The sequence below is a fragment of the Muntiacus reevesi genome, chromosome 11, assembly GCF_963930625.1.
Source record: "Muntiacus reevesi chromosome 11, mMunRee1.1, whole genome shotgun sequence".
NCBI lineage: Eukaryota > Metazoa > Chordata > Mammalia > Artiodactyla > Cervidae > Muntiacus > Muntiacus reevesi.
The window spans coordinates 36,896,018-36,918,949 of NC_089259.1; positions in this window are offsets into that span (position 1 = coordinate 36,896,018).

Here is a 22,932-nt window from a genome sequence, read left to right on the forward strand (position 1 = left end):
TTAATCTCCTTTTTTCATTTCTAGGATCCCATCAAGGATACAACGATACATTTAGTATTCATGTCTATGAAGGCAACTTATAGTAGGTCTTTGTTATAGAGAAGATTCAGGGTGTATTTCACCATGATTATTCTTGCCATCCTGCTGGAAAACATACATATGATAACTTCAGTGAGTTTGTTTTTTCTCACCTGTAAAATGGAGATAAAAATATTTATCTTACATATTTTTTGTGAGGAATGATTTTTTTATCTGTATAGCATCTATACTTGTTAAATTGTGACCACTATTATTAGTCAATTAAAATAGCTTTCTTCACTCTCTAAGAATACTCTTACTCTTGCTAAGAATAATAATGTAATTACATGAATATTTTATTATGTAATGAAGAACAATATGGGCTTAAACCAGTGTTTCCAATTCCAAATGCCTATAGAAACATGAAATATAAAGAGATGAACCTAAAGTACAGAATAATATAAAAAGTGTGAAGAATGTTTAAACTAGAAAGTGTATGCTCACCAGAAATCTTTTTATATTGAAAATGCTTTAAATGCTAGTTTGATGAAACAAATAAATTTATAGAGTTAATCTGACCCATTTGGTCTCATAACAAGTGGCATAACGTGCTGTATGTTAAGGGAGTATGAAACAAATAACTTTGTACTCTCTAGAATGTTTTATGGCCCAGAGAGAATGCTTCCATGTGTTAATATTTAGATTATACATTCTTCAAAGATTTATGTCCCTGAAATTAGAAGAAATGATTTCAGAAATAATGTATCTCATGACTTTAAATCCATATAATAACTTTTGGAAGAACTGTTGTTAGTAGGCGATATATCATTTTTTTTGTAGTGAGAGTTAAAAATAATGCAAGCATACAAGAAAACTATATATTTGTTACTTCAAAGAACTATTTGTAGGTACTCCTGAAGTAAAATTTATTTCAAAAGGAAACAAAAAGCATGGGAATCTGCAGAAAGATATGCTTGTCCTAACATGACGAAGACATGTAATGTCCATACATTACTCAAATATTGAAAGTGGATATATGTTAGAAAATAATTTTTGCTATTGCCTTTATTACAGGAAAATGAGTTCACTTTTAGTGTTTTCTTAAACTCATCTACTTCTAATATAGTCAATGCATACACAATTTTCCTTCCATTAGATAAGCTTGGAACTTTTATTATTATTATTATTATTTTGGTATAATAGAAAAGGATAGCAGTTTGTTAGTTTGCCAGACGAAGGAAGGCATAGCAGGTTAATGTCCTGAAAATCATTTGTCCTAAACTGGGGAAGAGAGTGAGAAGTTTTATAGTAATTTTTTAAAGAGGATTTGATCAATTCAGAGATATCCTTCTGATGGGTCGGTGGTGAGGTAAGCTGGCAACCTTCAGGTCCACTGGTCTAGGGTCTGCATGATTACAAGCAGTATGCCATCATTAGTCCTGTTTCCCACCTGGAGGGATTTCAGCATCTGGTCTCAGGACTCAGTGAAGCTTAGGTTCTTGATATCTCATCACAGAAAGAATTCAGTGAGAGATAAACTGATAGGTAAGAAGTGGATTTATTCAGAGAGAAACACACTCCACAGAGTGCAGGCCATCCCAGAGGGAAGAGCTGCTAAACCTGGAATACTTTTCATCCTCAATCAAGCAATCTGTTGTTGTGCACATCTGATTTGCTGAGAGCTGCTGGTAGAAAATCTCACAACTAGAAATCTAATCTCTCAGTGTGGCCTAGCAAACTCTCTTGACTTTGAGAGTCAGTTTCTTTCCCATTATCTACAACAGCCTTTTCAAATCTCTCATCAGTTCTCCAAATCCATCTCTCTATCCTGAGCTAAATATTTCACCTTCTCAAAGACAGATGTTCTCAGACAAGAATAGTCAACTCCATTTCATTAGGACAATAAATCAAGCTACCACTTCTCATACAACACTGTCCCTCCAACCCACCTTAAGTTATAAAGAAACACACAAAAACAACTGAAGATAAGGAAAGGAATGGTTTCCCAGATGCCTTGAAGTAAAAGAAGTGAAGTTGCTCAGTCGTGTCCAATTCTTTGCGACCCCCATGGTCTATAGCCTACCAGGCTCATCCATCCATGGGATTCTCCAGGCAAGAATACTGGAGTGGGTTGCCATTTCCTTCCAGATGCCTTAATGGTAAAGAATCTGCCTGCGATGCAGGAGATACAGTTTTGATTCTGATAGCTTATGGTGAATGACGTTGATTTGTGATCTCCAAAGAAGATTTAGCTTTGGGACCAGGGACCAGGTTTGGTCACTCAGGAGCTTTTGTGTAGCAGAGTTTTATTAAAGTATAAAAAGGAACAGAGAAACCTTCTGACATAGACATCAGAAGGGGGATCAAGAGTGCTCCCTGGTTAGTCTTAGCAAGGGAGTTATACACTTTTTTATTTTGTTATTACAGTAAATCAAGAGAATGTCTCAAGGTTGTAAAGGCCTTAAAAGACCCACTCCCACAGCATACATTTTAAGATGACAGGATTAGTCAGAATGTTCTCAAGAAGGGGAAACATGTCCTCAAGCAGGATACATTATTATTATATAATCCTCGGAACAGAGTTTAAGGGAAAAACATATCCTTGAGCAAGATGAGTTGCTTTGTTGTGCACTCATCAGCTCTGGGCTTAAAAAAAAAAAGAAAGAAAGAAAAGGAAAGAAAAAAAAAATTGTCCGTTTCTCCTCCTTGAGAACTCCAGACCCTTTTCTACTTCTCAAAGGCCCCAGACTCCTTTCTCCTCCTTGGGGACCCCGGACTTCTTATAAATCTACCTAGGAATTGACTCTCTCAATTCTTGGGTCAGGAAGATCCACTGGAGGAGGAAATGGCAAGCCACTCCAACCCACTCTCTTGCCTGGAGAATCACATGGACAGAAGAACTTGGTAGGGTACAGTCCGTGGGATAGGAAATGTTGGACACAACTGAGCAACTGCACCTGCATTCATGGCTTCTAAATACACTTATCATAAAAAAACTTTCTTCTCAGTTTCAAATTTAGTATCTGCTTCTTAAATAGAAGATACCATTATCTTATCTGTTTCTTGAACTAGAGAGAAATTTCATTTTACTTCTTACAATAGTGACACCTCATACTCATTTGACTAAATAGATTACTGTACAAGTATAAGCTCCAGAAACACCTCAATACATTTTGAAAGATTGAAATAAATAAGAATCCTTCATTGATATATAATTCTCTGAAAATAATTTGAAGAAAAAATCTGAGATTTGAATATAAAGTTGAAATAAAGTATGTGCAATAGCTACAAGTCCTGGTGCTTAGATGATAAAGAATCTGCCTGCAGCGTGGGAGACCTGGGTTCAATCCCTGGGTCAGGAAGATCCCCTGGAGAAGGGAATGGATACTCCAGTATTCTTGCCAGGAGAATTTAATGGACAGAGGATCCTGGTGGGCTACTATCAATGGGATCAAAAAAAGTTGAACACAACTGAGCTACTAACACACAATAGCTACTCAATTTTAGAAAAGAATGTGCTAAATATTTAGAAAATCAAATTGCATTGTCTTTTTCTAATTGAGCTGTTTTATATATATGTTCTTACTCTTTTTTTCCCCAAATCGTATTTAGAACTACATGAAGTAATAGATGGTGAAGAACTGCCTACCAATGCAAGAGATGTAAGAGATGCAGGTTGGATCCCAGGGTCAGGAAGATGCCCTGAAAGAAGGCATGACAGTCCACTCCAGGATTCTTGCTTGGAGAATCCCATGGACAGAGGCACCTGGCAGGCTACAGTTCATAGTGCTTCAAAGACAGACATGACTGAAGTGACTAAGCAGGCATGCATGAAAGAACAGAGTCTTCCTTTCCACAAGTTCCTGTTACATATAACTTAAATAGGGGAATGTAAGAGAATTTTCACAATGGAAAATGACTTCTTTGATACTTATTCATTCAAAGAGAGACAGGAGGGTGAGAAAGAGAGGGGAGAAAAGATAAGGAAAAGGGAAAAAGAGAATTAAAATTAAGTAGATAAAATAGAGATACATAGAAATCCCAGAGGATGTAAGTAAAGGCAGCCTGTAAGTTGGAGAAAAGAGATATTTATGTCTATATTAGTTTTCAAATAGATCATGTGCACTTTGAAAAAACTGGCAGCAGGCCACCTCCTTTTTCTGATCTATATAGTCTCTGCTCTGCTGTATTTAGTATGGTCACTGAAAAATTATATTTACTCACCAACCAAGCAATCCAGCAGCATATGTAGAGGTCTTCTCTCATTGAATTGCCTTAAGGTATGAATTAAAATGTAAACCTGTATAATATCAATAAAGCTGACATAAAACTTTTGTTCCCAAGATAGAAAGTGAAAAGAGCATGGCCTTAGGGTAATATACTATGCCTGAAGGCTAACCAAGCCTCCTGTCACACATTATATTGGAGTGTTATTACATTTTGTCTATTAGAGACATAGTGCCCTTGGGATTTTACAGGGTTTTGAACATAAATCCTTCAGCAGCTCAAATTTTAGTTGATGCAGAAGTATACACCCTACCTCTAATGCACATGAGTAGGACAAAATACCAAATCATTTCTTGAGATGACTAATGTGAGTGTCAAATTACCAGCATCCACCAAGCAAAAGGGAATGCTAATTAAAAGGGTAGGACATGTTCCAGTTGTTCTAATCAAAGAGAGCTTAATCCTTCCATAAGCTGGTTGGCTTTGTTGGAGGAAATTCTGAACAACCTTGTTACTTTTGATAACTGTAAGCTACTGACTCATGGCCCCTTGACAGCTAGCTGAGCATGTAATAACATTTCTCTGTATTTGGGGACTGGCTTAGCTGGCTTTATAATAGATTATTGTGGATGTTAAAGTGAAATGTTAGTCTTTCTTTAAAGCTCTGTATTCCCCGGTAATTAAGGTTATAAAAAGGGCACTGAGCACAATGCAGTTTCAAGGTCGCCAAACACAGATATAACAGCCTTCAGTTTGTGTAAATAAGGTATTAACAAAGGTTTATTCTGCAATTGTGTCATGAAAAATAGGGCTTTTAAGAGCAGTTTGATGGAGAAGTCTTTTAAGGTAAATTTTAAAGTGTTTCTTTTTTCCCTTTTAGTTCCAAAAAAATTATCAAATGAAAAATCAAGTGATATTACAGAAACACAGAAAAATGGAAAATATATACACTAAAAAAAAAAAAAAGTTGAACGCTATCAGTTAAAGAGAAAAAAAAAAAAAAAAAAAAACCAACAGATACCAGAGCAGAATGTCATCCAAAAGTCATTTGAGTTATCAGGTATAACAGGAACCTTGGAGAAATCACAACCTTTGACATGGAAATGTCTACAGAGACCACACAAACAAGGATTTCACCTTAACTTTCAAGACAGTAACAATTATTGGCTGTCTGTGTTTCCAATTCATTGTAAATGGAAAAAGTCAAAGAAAAAGTTCACCCATGAGAGCTATTTAGCTACTTATTTCAAAGAAATACATTGATACAGTTTCCTTCAGCTTCGGAGTTTTGATATTCACTCACCATTTGAATCAGTGGCTTATATTCATCATTACAGTAGGGAGAAGTGTTATATTGTATATTTCATAAAAAGTACTCCTTTGTGATGATCAATTATCATGCAATTTGAGATGAAAAAAGGGAAGAAAGATTTCCTATGTAAGTATTGTAAATGCAAAACAACTTTCCTATAGCATGAAAGAGCCACACTAATGGTGTAGATTTCTGTTGCAGAAAGGTCCTATAGTTAGGAAAGCATAGTTTATAGGAAGGCAATCTTATCTTCATTCTACCAGATAAGATTAGGGCAGATACCCACCCCCCAGGAGCCAGCTTCTTTGCTTCAATTTTCAACCATATGCAGTGCTTTATAGTGCAGACTATAATGTCACACTAGTAATTGCTATGCAGATGCTTAATTACATGTCAAACAAAACCATAAATTATATTTCTCATGCATTAGGTGTTAGTTGTACTAGTAGTTAAAAGAACAATTACCACATAATATGTACCTTTTTAAAAGATAGAAATAATCAGGAAAATCATCCAGATAACCTTTTGTGACAAATTAAGACTTCCTTTCATGATACTTTATGTCTTTATGCTCATCTATCTTCTAGACAGAAATATTCATTTTAGTCAAATTCCTTCCTTCAGTTGCCATTTATAATATGTTGACGTCTTCCAAAATGCATCAAATAAAGCTATATAATTTGTGATATAATGAATTCATTTAAAAATGAAAAGTAGAATTAAAGGAAGTTTGCATGGCTTTTAGGAAATGAAAGCTATTCTAGACATCACAAGCCATTTTCTCTCTCCCCGCACAAATTTGGTTGGCTATTCTCTGTAAGAGACAAATTTTAATAGCTATGTGCCTCAGCATCCATAAACCCAGTAACCTTGTTAGGATTTCTCCTCCCACTTGCTCTTTTATAGCATAATTTGCATTGCACATTAACACAATCTTGAGGAGTCCTTCCCAGTCATTGTTCACACAGAACATGGAGGAAATAAGTGTCTTTTCCCTGTCTGACCACAAGCTAATAATACTATAATACTGGACTGACATTGTCTGAGGTTCAAGTATCCTCATGAAATGAATATATAGAGGGAAATAGAAATAAAAACAAGAGATGTGAATATGATGGTACTCAGTTCAGCTCAGTTCAGTTCAGTCGCCCAGTCATGTCTGATTCATTGTGACCCCATGGACTGTAGCACTCCAGGCCTCCTTGTCCATTGCCAACTCCTGGAGCTTACTCAAACTCATGTCCATTGAGTTGGTGATGCCATCCAACCACCTCATCCTCTGTCTTCCCCTTCTCCTCCTGCTTTCAATCTTTCCCAGCATCAGGATCTTTTCTAATGAGTCAGTTCCTCACATCAGGTGGCCAAAGTATTGGAGTTTCAGCTTCAGCATCAGACCTTTCAATGAATATTAAGGACTGATTCCATTTATGATTACCCAGTTTGATCTCCTTGCAATCCAATGAAATTTCAAGAGTCATCTTCAACACCACAGGTCAAAAACTTCAATTGTTCAGCACTCAGCTTTCTTTATAGTCCAACTCTCACATCCATACATGACTACTGGAAAATAGTAGCTTTAACTAGACGGACTTTTGTTAGCAAAGTAATGTTTCTGCTTTTTAATATTCTGTCTAGATTGATTTTGGAGGGGGGTTCAGGATGGAGAACACATGTACACCCATGGCTGATCCATGCCAATATATGGCAAAACCATTACAATATTGTAAAGTAATTAGCATCCAATTAAAATAAATAAATATTTTTAAAAAAATAAATAATGGTATGCTGTCTAGGTTGGTTATAACTTTTCTTCCCAGGAGAAAATGTCTTTTAATTTCATGACTGCAGTCACCATCTGCAGTGATTTTGGAGCCCCCCAAAATAAAGTCTGTCACTATTTCCCCATCTATTTGCCATGAAGTGATGGGACCAGATGCCATGATCTTAGTTTTCTGAATGTTGAGCTTTAAGCCAACTTTTTCACTCTCCTCTTTCACTTTCATCAAGAGGCTCTTTAGTTCTTCTTCACTTTCTGCCATTAGGGTGGTGTCACCTGCATATCTGAGGTTATTGGCATTTCTCCCAGCAATCTTGATTCCAGCTTGTGCTCCATCCAGCCCAGCATTTCTCATGATGTACTCTGCATATAAGTTAAATAAGCAGAGTGACAATATACAGCCTTGATGTACTCCTTTCCCTATTTGGAACCAGTCTGTTGGTTCCATGTCCAGTTCTAACTGTTGCTTCCTGACTTGCATAAGATTTCTCAAGAGGCAGATCAAGTTGTCTGGTATTCAAGTTTCAAATGGTACTCACATTTCAAATTATTCCTAAGACTTTACACAGCTCAGTTAGGCTCACTAATTATCAAATCCTTTGGTCTATGATACTTTAGGGTTTTTAGGAATTCTGGCAAATTCATTCATGTTCCTATTATTATTATTATTATTATTATTATTTACTTAGTTAAGCTATGTATTAATTGTTCAAAATGCCTAGAAATTGCATTTTAATATTCACTCAATTATTTCCTAGATAGAGTACCTTGGTCAAATATCTTTTTTTTTTTCCCCAAATGAGGTGTGTTTATTTTATTTTACTCTCAAGCAAATCCAAAGCTTCCATTATGTCACAGAGTACAATATATTATGAAGTCATGAAAAAGTGGTGAGAGATGTGAAGGAAGTGATGGAGGGTCACGTCAACTCCTTTGTAACATGATACTACACAGTCGCTGAAGAACACATTAAAAATAACACTGAAGAACTAAAATGAAGTGAGCTTGATGACTTTCAGGCATACCTTTAAACACCTTCTTGAATAGACTTGATACCTAGGCTTCAGTGTGGGGAAGGTTGCAATTATTTGGAATAATAAAAAGTTCTCATATTTGAAACTTCACAGGAGAGCTTTAAGTCCAAAATATACTGGGTTTTTTTTCTGCTTCACTTCCAGGGAGAAATATTCTTTATTCAAAACTACGTTAAGCTTCTAATTGAAACTGCTGCCTGAATTTATCCCCTCTTGCATTCAAGATCATTCAGTTGATGAGCACTGACAGAGTCAGTTTCACTTCTGGTCGAAGGGCCAGCGTATCAGTTGTTTAGCTGCTCAGTCGTGTCTGACTCTTTGCAACCCCATGAAGCTCAGCACACCAGGCCCCCCTATCCATCACCAAATCCAGGAGTTCACCCAAACCATTGAGTTGATGATGCCATCCAACCTTCTCACCCTCTGTCATCCCCTTCTCCTCCTGCCCTCAATCTTTCTCAGCATCAGGGTCTTTTTCAATGAGTCAGCTCTTTGCATCAGGTGGCCAAAGTATTGGAGTTTCAGCTTCAGCATCAGTCTTTCCAATGAACACCCGGGACTGGTCTCCTTTAGGATGGACTGGTTGGATCTCCTTGCAGTCCAAGGGACTCTCAAGAGTCTTCTCCAACACCACGGTTCAAAACATCAATTCTTCAGCTTTCAACTGTCTTCATACGCCAGCTCTCACACCATACATGACTACTGGAAAAACAATAGCTTTAACTAGATGGACTTTCTTGGCAAAGCAATATCTGCTTTTTAATATGAGCCTAGTTTGGTCATAGATTTTCTTATAAGGAGCAAGCATCATTAAATTTCATGACTGCAGTCATCATCTGCAGTGATTTTGAAGCCACAGAGATAAAGTCTCTTGCTGTTTCCATTGTTTCCCCATCAATTTGCTTTGAAGAGATGGAACTGGATACCATGACCTTAGTTTTCTGAATGTTGTGCTTTAAGCCAAATTTTCACTCTCCTCTTTCACTTTCATCAAAAGGCTCTTTATTTCTTCTTCATTTTCTGCCATAAGGATGGTGCCATCTGCATATCTGAGCTTATTAATATTTCTCCCAACAATCTTGATCCCAGCTTGTGCTTTATCCAGCCTGTCATTTTGCATGATGTACTCTGCATATAAGTTAAATACACAGGGTGACGATATATACAGTCTTGATGTATTCCTTTCCCAATTTGGAATCAGCCTGTTGTTCTATGTCCAGTTCTAGTTCTTGACCCACACACAAATTTCTCAGGAGTCAAATAAGGTTGCCTGGTATTTCCATCTCTTGAAGAATTTGCCACAGTTTGCTGTGATCCACACTGCCAAATGATTTGGAGTAATTAATAAATCATAAGTAGATTTGTTTTCCAAAACTCTCTTGCTTTATCAATGATCCAATGGATGATGCCAATTTGATCTTGGTTCCTCTACCTTTTCTAAATCCAGCTTGACTATCTGGAAGTTCTTGGTTCACATACTGAAACCCGGCTTAAAGAATTTTGAGCACTAATTTACTAGCATGAGAGATGAGTGCAACTGTGGGGTATTTTAAATATTCTCTGGCATTGCCTTTCTTTGATATTGGAATGAAAGCTGACCATTTCCATTCCTGAGTTTCCATTCCTACTACTGAGTTTTTCAAACTTACTGGCATATTGAGTGGAACACTTTAACACAATCATGTTTTAAGATTTGAAATAACTCAGCTGGAATTACTTCACCTGTACTAGTTTTATTCGTAGTGATGCTTTCTAAGGTCCACTTGGCTTTGCTTTCTAGGATGTCTGGCTCTTGGTGGTGATCACACCATTATGGCTAAGGGTCATTACAATCTTTTCTTGTATACTTCTGGGTATTCATGCTATCTTTTCTTATTATCTTCTTTTTCTGTTAGGTCCATACCATTTTTGTCCTTTATTTTTCCCACCTTTGCATGAAATCTTCCCTTGGTATCTCTAATTTTCTTGAAGAGATCTCTAGTCTTTCCCATTCTATTGTTTTCCTCTATTTCTTTGCACTGATCACCGAGGAAGGTTTTCTTATGTGTCCTTGCTATTCTTTGGAACTCTGTATTCAGATGCATATATCTTTCCTTTGCTCCTTTGCCTTTAGCTTCTCTTCTTTTCTCAGCTATTTGTAAGGCCTCCTCAGACAACCATTTTGCCTTTTTACATTTCTTTTTTGGGGGATGCCTCCCGTACAATGTCACAAACCTCCCTCCATATTTCTTCAGGGACTCTGTCTATCAGATCTAATCCCATGAATCTATTTGTCACTTCCACTGTGTAATAGTAAGGGATTTGATTCAGGTCATAAATGAATGATTTAGTGCTTTCCCCTACTTTCTTCAATTGAAGTCTGAATTTGACAATAAGGAATTTGTGTTCTGAACTACAGTCAGCTCCTGATCTTATTTCTGCTGACTGTATAGAGCTTCTCTATCTTTGGCTGCAAAGAATATAATCAGCCTGATTTTGGTCTTGTCCATCTGGTGATGTCCATGAGTAGAGTCTTCTCTTGTGTTGTTGGAAGATGTTGTTTGCTATGATCAGTAGGTTCTCTTGGAAAAACCCTGTTAGACTTTGCACTGCTTCATTTTGTACTCCAAGGCCAAATTTGCCTGTTACTTCAGGTATCTCTTGACTTCCTACTTTTGCATTCTCATCCAGTAAAATGAAAAGTTCACCTTTTTGGGGTACTAGTTATAGAAGGTCTTGTATGTCTTCATAGAATCACTCAACTTCAACTTCTTCAACATTACCAGTTGGGGTATAGACTTGGATTACTGTATTATGGAATGGTTTGCCTTGGAAAGAAAGAGAGATCATTCTGTTGTTTTTGAGATTGCACCCAAGAACTGCATTTTGGACTCTTTTGCTGAGTAGGAGGCCTATTCCATTTCTTCTAAGGGATTCTTGCCTACAGTAGTTGATATAATGGTCATCTGAATTAAATTCATTCATTTCACACCATTTTAGTTCACTGATTCCTAAAATGTCTGTGTTCACTCTTGCCATCTCCTGTTTGACCATGTCTAATTCACCTTGATTCATGGACCTTACATCCCAGGTTCATATGCAATGTTGTTCTTTACAGAATCAGATTTTACTTCCATCACCAGTCACATCCACAGCTGGGCGCTGTTTTTGCTTTGGCTTTCTTTCTTTCTGGTTTTTATCCATTCATCTCCAGTCACATATTGGGCACCTACAGATCTGGCAACTTCATCTTTCATTGTCATATCTTTTTACTTTTCATACTGTTCATGGGGTTCTCAATGCAAGAACATTGAAGTGGTTTGCTATTCCTTTCTCCTGTGGACCATATTTTGTTAGAACTCTCCACCATGCCCCATCCATCTTGGGTGGCCCTACATATCATGGCTCATAGTTTCATTAAGTTAGACAAGGCTGTGGTCCTGTGATCAGTTTGATTAGTTTTTGGTAATGATGATTTTCGTTGTCTGCCCTCTGATGGATAAGGGTAAGAGACTTATGGAAGCTCCTGGTAAGAGAGACTGACTAGGGGAGAAACTGGGTCTTCTTCTGATGGGTGGGGACATGCTTAGTAAATCTTTAATCTAATTGGCTGTTAATGGGCGAGGTTGTGTTCCCTCCTGTTGTTTGGCCTGAGATCAAACTATGGTGGAGGTAATGAAAAATACAGTGACCTCCTTCAAAAGGACCTGTGCATGCACTGCCATACTCCATGCCCCCAGCCCTGCAGCAGGCCGCTGCCAACCCACATCTCCACCTGAGATTCCTGGGCATTCACAGGCAAGTTTGAGTCAATTACTTGTGAAGTCACTGCTCCTTTCTCCTGGGTTTTGTTTCACACAAGGTTTTGTTTGTGCCATTCAAGAGTCTGTTTCCCCAGTCCTGTGTAAGTTTTGGTGGCTCTATAGTGGGGTTAATGGAAACCTCCTTCAAGAGAGCTTATGCCACACCCATGTCTGCTGCACCCAGAGCCCCTGCCCCTACAGCAGGCCACAGCTGACCCGTACCTCCACAGGAAACATTCAAACACCCAAATAATGGTCTAAGTCTTTGTGGGGTCTCCTGGTTGCTCAAGGTATTCTTTGAGTCGTCTGAGTGTCTCTGGCAGGTATAGGGTTTTACTCTAAATGAAATTTTGTCCCTTTTGCTATCTTGCTGGGGCTTCTCCTTTGCCCTTGGATGCTGGATATATATTTTTTTGGGGTGGGGTGGGGTGGAGTCCAACATTCTCTTGTTGATAGTTCTTCAAAGGTAATCTGTAACTTTGGAGTATTCTCAGGAGAAGGTGAGCATATATCCTGCTACTCTGCCATCTTGTTCCAGGTATATCAACTTTATGGAATATTATGAGAGTTAAATGAATTAATGTATGAACCAGTGTGTGAAACAGGGAAATAACAACAATAATATCATGATTTAGGCTCTATTAGTTCAGTTCACTTCAGTCTCTCAGTCATGTACAACTCTTTGTGACCCCATGAATCGCAGCACTCCAGGCCTTCCTGTCCATCACCAACTCTGGAGTTTACTCAGACTCGTGTCCATCGAGTTGGTGATGCCATCCAGCCACCTCATCTCGTCCTCACCTTCTCCTCCTGCCCCCAATCCCTTCCAGCATCAGGGTCTTTTCCAGTGAGTCAGTTCTTTACATGAGGTGACCAAAGTGTTGGAGTTTCAGCTTCAGCATCAGTCCTTCCAGTGAACACCCATGACTGATCTCCTTTAGGATGGACTGGTTGGATCTTCTTGCAGTCCAAAGCGCTCTCAAGAGTCTTTTCCAGAACCACATTCAAAAGCATCAAATTTTTGTCACTCAGCTTTCTTCACTGTCCAACTCTCATATCCATACATGACCACTGGAAAACCCATAGTCTTGACTAGACAGACCTTTGTTGGCAAAGTATTGTCTCTGCTTTTTAATATGCTATCTAGGTTGGTCATAACTTTCCTACCAAGGAGTAAGTGTCTTTTCATTTCATGACTGCAATCAGCATCTGTAGTGATTTTTGAGCCCAAAAAACAAAGTCTGATACTGCTTCCACTGTTTCCCCATCTATTTCCCGTGAAGTCATGAGGCCAGATTCCATGATCTTAGTTTTTTTTAAAGTTGAGCTTTAAGCCAAAATTTTCACTCTCTTCTCTCACTTTGATCAAGAGGCTTTTTAGTTCCTCTTCACTTTCTGCCATAAGGGTTGTGTCATCTGCATATCTGAGGTTATTGCTATTTCTCCTGGCAATCTTGAATCCAGCTTGTGCTTCTTCCAGTCCAGCGTGTCTCATGATGTAATCTGCATATAAATTAAATAAACAGGCTGACAATATACAACATACTCTTTTTCCTATTTGGAACCAGTCTGTTGGTCCATGTCCAGTTCTAACTGTTGCTTCCTGACCTGCATACATGTTTCTCAAGAGGCAGGTCAGGTGGTCTGGTGTTCCCATCTCTTTCAGAATTTTCCACAGTTTATTGTGATCCGCACAGTCAAAGACTTTGGCACAGTCAATAAAGCAGAAAGAGATGTTTTTCTGGAACTCTCTTGCTTTTTTGATGATTCAGCAGATGTTGGCAATTTGATCTCTGGTTCCTCTGCCTTTTTTAAAACCAGCTTGAACATCTGGAAGTTCATGGTTCATGTATTGCTGAAGCCTGACTTGGAGAATTTTGAACATTACTTCACTAGCATGTGAGATGAGTGCAATTGTGCGGTAGTCTGAGCATTCTTTGGCATTGCATTTCTTTGTGATTGGAATGAAAACGGACTTTTTCCAGTCCTGTGGCCACTGCTGAGTTTTCCAAGTTGCTGGCATATTGAGTGTAGCACTTTCACAGCATCATCTTTCAGGATTTAAAATAGCTCCACTGGAATTCCATCACCTCCACTAGCTTTGTTTGTAGTGATGCTTTCTAAGGCCCATCTGACTTGATATTCCAGAATGTCTGGCTCTAGGTGAGTGATCACACCATCGTGATTATCTGGGTTGTGAAGATCTTTTTTGTACAGTCCTTCTGTGTATTCTTGCCACCTCTTCTTAATATCTTCTGCTTCTCTTAGGTCCATACCATTTCAGTCCTTTATCGAGCCCATATTTGCATGAAATGTTCCCTTGGTATCTTTACTTTTCTTGAAGAGATCTCTAGTCTTTCCCATTCTGTTGTTTTCCTCTATTTCTTTGCATTGATCACTGAGGAAGGCTTTCTTCTCTCTCCTTGCTATTCTTTGGAAATCTGCATTCAAATGGGAATATCTTTCCTTTTCCCCTGTGCTTTTCTCTTCTCTTCTTTTCACAGCTATTTGTAAGGCCTCCTCAGAAAATCATTTTGCCTTTTTGCATTTCTTTTCCATGGGGTGGTCTTGATCCCTATCTTCTGTGCAATGTCATGAACCTCCATCCATAGTTCATCAGGCACTCTGTCTATCAGACCTAGTCCCTGAAATCTATTTCTCACTTCCACTGTATAATCATAAGGGATTTGATTTAGGTCATACCTGAATGGTCTAGAGGTTTTCCCCACTTTCTTCAATTTACGTCTGAATTTGGCAATAAGGAGTTCATGATCTGAGCTACAGTCAGCTCCTGGTCTTGTTTTTGCTGACTGTATAGCGTTTCTCCATCTTCGGCTGCAAGGAATATAATCAATCTGATATTGGTGTTGACCATCTGGTGATGTCCATGTGTAGAGTCTTCTCTTGTGTTGTTGGAAGAGGGTGTTTGCTATGACCAATGTGTTCTCTTGGCAAGACTCTATTAGCCTTTGCACTACTTCATTCCTTACTCGAAGGTCAAATTTGCCTGTTACTCCAGGTGTTTCTTGACTTCCTACTTTTGCATTCCAGTCCCTTATAATGAAAAGGACATATTTTTTGGGTGTTAGTTCTAAAAGGTCTCCTAGGTCTTCATAGAACCGTTCAACTTCAGCTTCTTCAGTGTTACTGGTTAAGGCATAGGCTTGGATTATCATAATATTGAATGGTTTGCCTTGGAAACAAACCTAGATCATTCTATCATTCTTTAGATTGCATCCAAGTGCTGCATTTCAGACTCTTTTGTTGACCATGATGGCTACTCCATTTCTTCTAAGGGATTCCTGCCCACAGAGAGGAGCTACTCCACGTTCAAGGTCAGGAGGGGCAGCTCTGAGGACATACTCCTCGTCCAAGGTAAGGAGCAGCCGCTGCGCTTTGCTTGAACAGCCATGAAGAGATACCCCACGTCCAAGGTAAAAGAAATCCAACTAAGACAGTACGTGTTGCAAGAGGGCATCAGAGGGCAGACACACTGAAACCATAATCACAGAAAACTAGCCAATCTGATCACAGGACCACAGTCGTGTCTAACTCAATGAAACTAAGCTATGCCGTGTGGGGCCACCCAAGATGGACGGGTCATGGTGAGAGATCTGACAGAATGTGGTCCACTGGAGAAGGGAATGGCAAACCACTTCAGTATTCTTGCCTTGAGAATCCCATGAACAGTGTGAAAGGCAAAATGATAGAATACTGGAAGAGGAGCTCCCCAGGTCGGTAGGTGCCCAACATGCTACTGGAGATCAGTGGAGAAATAACTCCAGAAAGAATGAAGGGATGGAGCCAAAGCAAAAACAATACCTAGTTGTGGATGGGACTGGTGATAGAAGCAAGGTTTGATGCTGTAAAGAGCAATATTGTATAGGAACCTGGAATGTTATGTCCATGAATCAAGGCAGATTGGAAGTGGTCAAACAGGAGATGGCAAGAGTGAATGTCGATATTCTAGGAGTCAGTGAAATAAAAAGGACTGGAATGGGTGAATTTAACTCAGATAACCATTATATCTTCTACTGTAGACTCTACTAAGGACACTAAAATTGATTATTCTTTAATCATACCAAAAATCCATATCAAGTTTCTTTTTCTTCTCATTTTACAGATAAGGAAACCAAATTTAAGAAATCAAGTTACTGGACTGAATTTCAGGTTTGTTTGAATCTGTTATTAAGCTCTCTCTCTCATAATGTTAAAATGAAATGTATCCCATTATACTGCTGTTTATATTGTATAAGGTTTTGTGTAATCTGCCAGAAATAAACTTTTTGATGGTAGTAATCATATTAAATTAATTTTGCTAAATTGAATTCTTTGCAGTGAAAGTGTTCTGCCTCCTTCTCCTTCCACTCTTCTCAGGTTAAATAACCACGTGCAAGAGCCATGCAATCTACCTGAAATTACACAATGTAGATTTCCCAGTTACTCAAAGTTTCCCTACCTCTACAGAATATTGCTGCCTAAGGAAGATCCATGTTTGTTCTTTTCTTCTGTGGCCTGAGAATTCCTCTCCACTTCATTCTTGAAGGATTTTCTCATGCAGGTGATATTGTTATATGTTCTCTGGTCTGAATTTTGTATAGTCAATCTGTTGTTTGGTCATTCCGTCATTCAGTCATGTCTGAGTCTTTGCAACCCCATGGACTGCAGCACACCAGACTTCCCTGTCCATTACTAACTTCCAGAGTTTGCTCAAACTCATGTCCATCGAGTCAGTGAGGTCATCCAACTATCTCGTCCTCTATCGTCATCCCATTCTCCTCCTGCCTTCCATCTTTACCAACATGACCGTATTTTCCAGTGAGTCACTTCTTTGCATCAGTTCAGTTCAGTTCAGTTCAGTAGCTCAGTCGTGTCCTACTCTTCGTCAGTCTTTCCTGTCCATCACCTACTCCCAGAGTTTACTCAAACTCATGTCCGTTGAGTCAGTGGTGCCATCGAACCGTCTCACCCTCTGTCGTCCCCTTCTCCTCCTGCCTTCAATCTCTCACAGCATCAGGATCTTTTTCAATGAGTCAGTTCTTCACATCAGGTGGCCAAAGTATTGGAGTTTTCGCTTCAGCACCAGTCTTTCCAATGAATATTCAGGGCTGATTTCCTTTAGGATTAACCAGTTTGATCTCCTTGCAGTTCAATGAACCCTCAAGAATCTTCTCCAACACCACAGCTCAAAAGCATCAATTCTTTGACACTCAGCTTTCTTTATAGTCCAACTCTCACATCCATACATGACTACTGGAAAAGTCATAGGTTTGACCAGACGGAACTTTGTTGACAAAATAATGCTTCTGCTTTTTAATATGCTATCTATGTTGGTCATAACTTTTCTTCCAAAGAGCAAGCGTCTTTTAATTTCATGGCTGCAGGCAACATAGGCAGTGATTTCGCAACCCCCCAAAATAAAGTCTGTCACCATTTCCTAATCTATTTTCCACAGTGATGGGACCAGATACCATGATTTTAGTTTTCTGGATGTTGAGCTTTAAGCCAACTTTTTCACTCTCCTCTTTCACTTTCATCAAGAGGTTCTTTAGTTGTTCTTCACTTTCTTCCGTAAGGGTGATATCATCTGCATATCTGAGGTTATTGATATTTCTCTGGGCAATCTTGATTCCAGACTATGCTTCATCCAGCCAGGCATTTCACATGATGTACTCTGCATATAGGTTAAATAAGCAGGGTGACAATATACAGCCTTGATGTACTCCTTTCCTGATTTGAAACTAGTCTGTTGTTCCATGTCCAGTTCTAACTGTTGCTTCCTGACCTGCATACAGATTTCTCAGGAGGCAGGTCAGGTGGTCTGGTATTCTAGTCCCTTGAGGAATCTTCCACAGTTTGTTTTGACCTGCACAAATACTTTGGCATAATCAATAAGGTAGAAATAGTTGTTTTTCTGGAACTCTCTTGATTTTACTATGATCCAACAAATGTTGGCAATTTGATCTCTGGTTCCTCAGCTTTTTATAAATCCAGCTTTAACATCTGGAAGTCCATGGTTCACATACTGTTGAAGCCTGGAACTTGGAGAATTTTGAGCATTACTTTGATCCTGTGTGAGATGAATGCAACTGTGCAGTAGTCTGAACATTCTTTGGCATTGCCCTTCTTTGGGATTGGAATGAAAACTGATCTTTTCCAGTCCTGTGGTCACTGTTGCCTTTGTCAACTCGCTGATATATTGAGTGCAGCACTTTCACAGCATATTCTTTTAGGACATGAATATAATTTAGTTGGGATTCCGTCACCTCCACTAGCTTTGTTTGTCTTGATGCTCCCTAAGGCTCACTTGACTTCGAATCCCAGGATGTCTCGCTCTAGGTGAGTGATCCCACCATCATGGTTATCTCAGCTATGAAGATCTTTTCTTGTATAGTCTTCTGTGTATTCTTGCCATCTCTTCTTAATAAATTCTGCATCTGTTAGGTCCATACCATTTCTGTCCTTTACTGTGTCAATCTTTGCCAAACTTTGCATGAAATATCCCCTCGGTATCTCCAATGTTTCTGAAGAGATCTCTAATCTTTCCCATTCTATTGTTCTCCTCTATTTCTTTGCATTGATCACTGAGGAAGGCTTTCTCATCCTTCCTTGCTATTCTTTGGAACTCTGCATTCAAATCGGTGTATATTTATTTTTCTCCTTTTCTTTGGGTTCTCTTCTTTTCTCAGCTATTTGTGAGGTCTCCTCAGACAACCATTTTTCCTTTTTAAATTTATTTTTCTTTGGGGTGGTCTTGATCACTGCCTCCTTTACAGTGTCACAAACCTCTGTCCATATTTATTCAGGGATTCCTTCTGTTGGATCTAATCCCTTGAATCTATTTGTCAATTCCACTGTATAATTGGAGGCAATATGATTTAGCTCATACTTGAATGTTTTTCCCTATTTTCTTCAGTTTAAGTCTGAATTTGACAATAAGGAGTTCATGATCTGAGTCACAGTCAGGTCCAAGTCTTATTTTTGGTGACTGTATAGAGCTTCTCCATCTTTGGCTGCAAAGAATAAAATCAACCAGAGTTTGCTATTGATCATCTGGTAATGTCCTTGTGTAGAGTCTTCTCTTATGTTGTTGGAAGAAGTTGTTTGCTATGACCTGTGCATTCTCTTGGCAAAACTATTTTTGACTTTGCCCTGCTTCATTTTGTACTCCAAGCCCAAATTTGCCTGTTACTCCAAGTATCTCTAGACTTCCTACTTTTGCATTTCAGTCCCCTATAATGAAACAGTCATTTTTTAGGGTGCTATTTCTAGAAGGTCTTGTAGGTCTTCATAGATCCTTTAAGCTTTAGTTTCTTCAGACTTACTGGTTAGGGCTTAGGCTTGGATACTGTGATATTGAATAGTTTGCCTTGGTAATGAACAGAGATGATTCTCTCATTTTTGAGATCACGACGAAGACTCTAAGCCAGGCTTCAGCAAAATGTTAACTGTGAACTTCCAGATGTTCAAGCTGGTTTTAGAAAAGGCAAAGGAACCAGAGATCAAATTGTCAACATCCACTGAATCATCAAAAAAGGAAGAAAGTTCCAGAACAACTTCTATTTCTGCCTTATTGTCTATGCCAAAGTTGTTGACTGTGTGGATCACAATAAACTGTGGAAAATTCTGAAAGAGATGGGAACACCAGACCACCTGGCCTGCCTCTAGAGAAATCTGTATGCAGATCAGGAAGCAGCAGTTAGAATTGGACATGGAATGATAGATTGATAACTGTGGCTCATATCATGAACTCCTTATTGCCAAACTCAGACTAAAGTTGAGAAAAGTGGAGAAAACCACTAGAACATTCAGATATGACCTAAATAAAATCCCTTATGACTATACAGTGGAAGAAGGAAATAGATTTAAAGGGCTAGATCTGATAGACAGACTGCCTGATGAACTATGGATGGAGGTCCATGACATTGTACAAGAGACAGGAATCAACACTATCCCCAAGAAAAAGAAATGCAAAAACACAAAATGGCTGTCTGAGGAAGCCTTACAAATAGCTGTGAAAAGACAGGAGGTGAAAACCAAAGGAGAAAAATAAAGATATACCCATTTGAGTGCAGAGTTCCAAAGAATAGCAAGGAGAGAGAAGAAAGCCTTCCTCAGCAATCAATGCAAAGAAGTAGAGGGAAAAAAGAGAATGGGAAAGACTAGAGATCTCTTCAAGAAAAGTAGAGATACAAAGGGAGCATTTCATGCAAAGATGGGCTTGATAAAGGATAGAAATGGTATGGACCTAACAGAAGCAGAAGATATTAAGAAAAGGTGGCAAGAATACACAGAAGAACTGTACAAAAAAGATCTTTATGACCCAGATAATCATGATAGTGTGATCAATCACAATCACCTAGAACCAGACAACCTGGAATGTGAAGTCAAGTGGGCCGTAGGAAGCTTCCCTATGAACAAAGTTAGTGGAGGTGATGGAATTCCTGTAGAGCTATTTCAAATCCTGAAAGATGATGCTGTGAAAGTGCTGCACTCATATGCCAGCAAATTTGGAAAACTCAGCAGTGGCCACAGGACTGGAAAAGGTCAGTTTTAATTCCACTTCCAAAGAAAGGCAATGCCAAAAAATGCTCAAACTACTGCACAATTGCACTCATCTCGCATACTAGTAAAGTAATGCATAAAATTCTCCAAGCCAGGCTTCAGCAATACATGAACCATGAATTTCCAGATGTTCAAGCTTGTTTTAGAAAAGGCAGAGGAACCAGAGGTCAAATTGCTAACATACGCTGGGTCATCGATAAAGCAAGGGAGTTCCAGAAAAACATCTATTTCTGCTTTATTGACTAAGCCAAAGACTTTTACTGTATGGATCACAATAAACTGTGGAAAATTCTGAAAAAGATGGGAATCCCAAACCACCTGATCTCCCTCTTGAAAAACCTGTGTGCAGGTCAGGATGCAACAGTTAGCACTGGACATGGACCAACAGACTGGTTGCAAATAGGAAAAGGAGTATGTCAAGGCTGTATATTGTCACCCTGCTTATTTAACTTATATGCAGAGTACATCATGATAAATGCTGGGCTGGAGGAAGCACAAACTGGAATCAAGATTTTTGGAAGAAATATTAATAACTTCAGATATGCAGATGACACCACCCTTATGGCAGAAAGTGAAAAAGAACTAAAAAGACTTTTGATGTGAATGAAAGAGGAGAGTGAAAAAGTTGGCTTATAGCTCAACATTCAGAAAACTAAGATCATGGCATCCGGTCCCATCACTTCATGGAAAATAGATGGGGAAACAGTGGAAACAGTGGCTGACTTTATTTTTCTGGGCTCCAAAATCACTGCAGATGGTGATTTCAGCCGTGAAATTAAAAGACTCTTACTCCTTGGAAGGAAAGTTATGACCAACCTAGATAGCGTATTAAAAAGCAGAGACATTACTTTGCCAATAAAAGTCTCTCTAGTCAAGGCTTTGGTTTTTCCAGTAGTTATGTATGGATGTGAGAGTTGGACTATAAAGAAAGCTGAGTGCCAAAGAATTGACACTTTTGAATTTGGTATTGGAGAAAACTCCTGAGTCCCTTGGACTGCAAGGTGATCCAACCAGTCCGTCCTAAAGAGATCAGTACTGAATGTTCATTGGAAGCACTGATGTTGAAGTAGAAACTCAATACTTTGGCCACCTGATGCAAAGAGCTGACTCATTTGAAAAGACCCTGGTGTTGGGATAGATTAAAGGCAGGAGAAGAAGGGGATGACAGAGGATGAGATGGTTGGATGGCTTCACTGACTCAATGGGCATGAATTTGTGTAAACTCTGGGAATTGGTGATGGACCGGGAGGACTGGTGTGCTGTAGTTCATAGGGTTGCAAAGAATTGTACATGACTGAATGACTGAACTGCTCTGCATTTTGAACTTTTTTTTTTGTACTATAAAGTCTACTCCATTTCTTCTAAGGGATCCTTGCCTACATAGTAGATATAATGGTCATCTGAATTAAATTCATCCATTTCACACCATTTTAGTTCACCGATTCCTAAAATGTCAATGTTCACTTTTGCCATCTCCTGTTTGACCACTTCTAATTTACCTTGATTCATGTACCTTACTTTCCAGGTTCCTATGCAATGTTGTTCTTTACATAATGGGATTTTAATTCCATCACCAGTCACATCCACAGCTGGGCACTGTTTCTGCTTTAGCTCTGTTTCTTTCTGGTTTTTATCCATTCATCTCCAGTCGCTTTGGCTCCAACTCCTCATTCTTTCTGGAGTTATTTCTCCACTCTTCTCCAGTTGCATATTGTGCACCTAAGGAGTTCATCTTTCACGTCATATCTTTTTGCATTTTCATACTATTCATGGTGTTCTCAGGACAAGATCACCGATGTCTATACACCAGCAATGAAATACCAGAAAGAGAAATTAAGGAAACAATCACACTTACCATTGCTAGAAAAGGTAAAATGTCTAGCAATAGAAATGCTTTTTCAGTTGAGTCTGCTCCTTGTAAACTATTGTCTAACAGGAGCAACAGTACCATTTATATGTCATCAATCATAGGCCACACTTATCCTGTTAAGAGACTGGAAAATACAATCTTCCCCTCTGATAGATAATGTACTAAGTTAAAAATGTGTCTACTATTAACTGAAACAGGATTTTTAAAGAGTTTGTTTTAGGCAGATATTCTTATTTGCCACAGTGGAAAACAGAAAACTGGCATCATTAAGTTTCTACCTTAATTAAACACCAATTTGGATGAGTGGAACTGATTTTTGAGTAAAGGAATAAATATGTCTATAACCG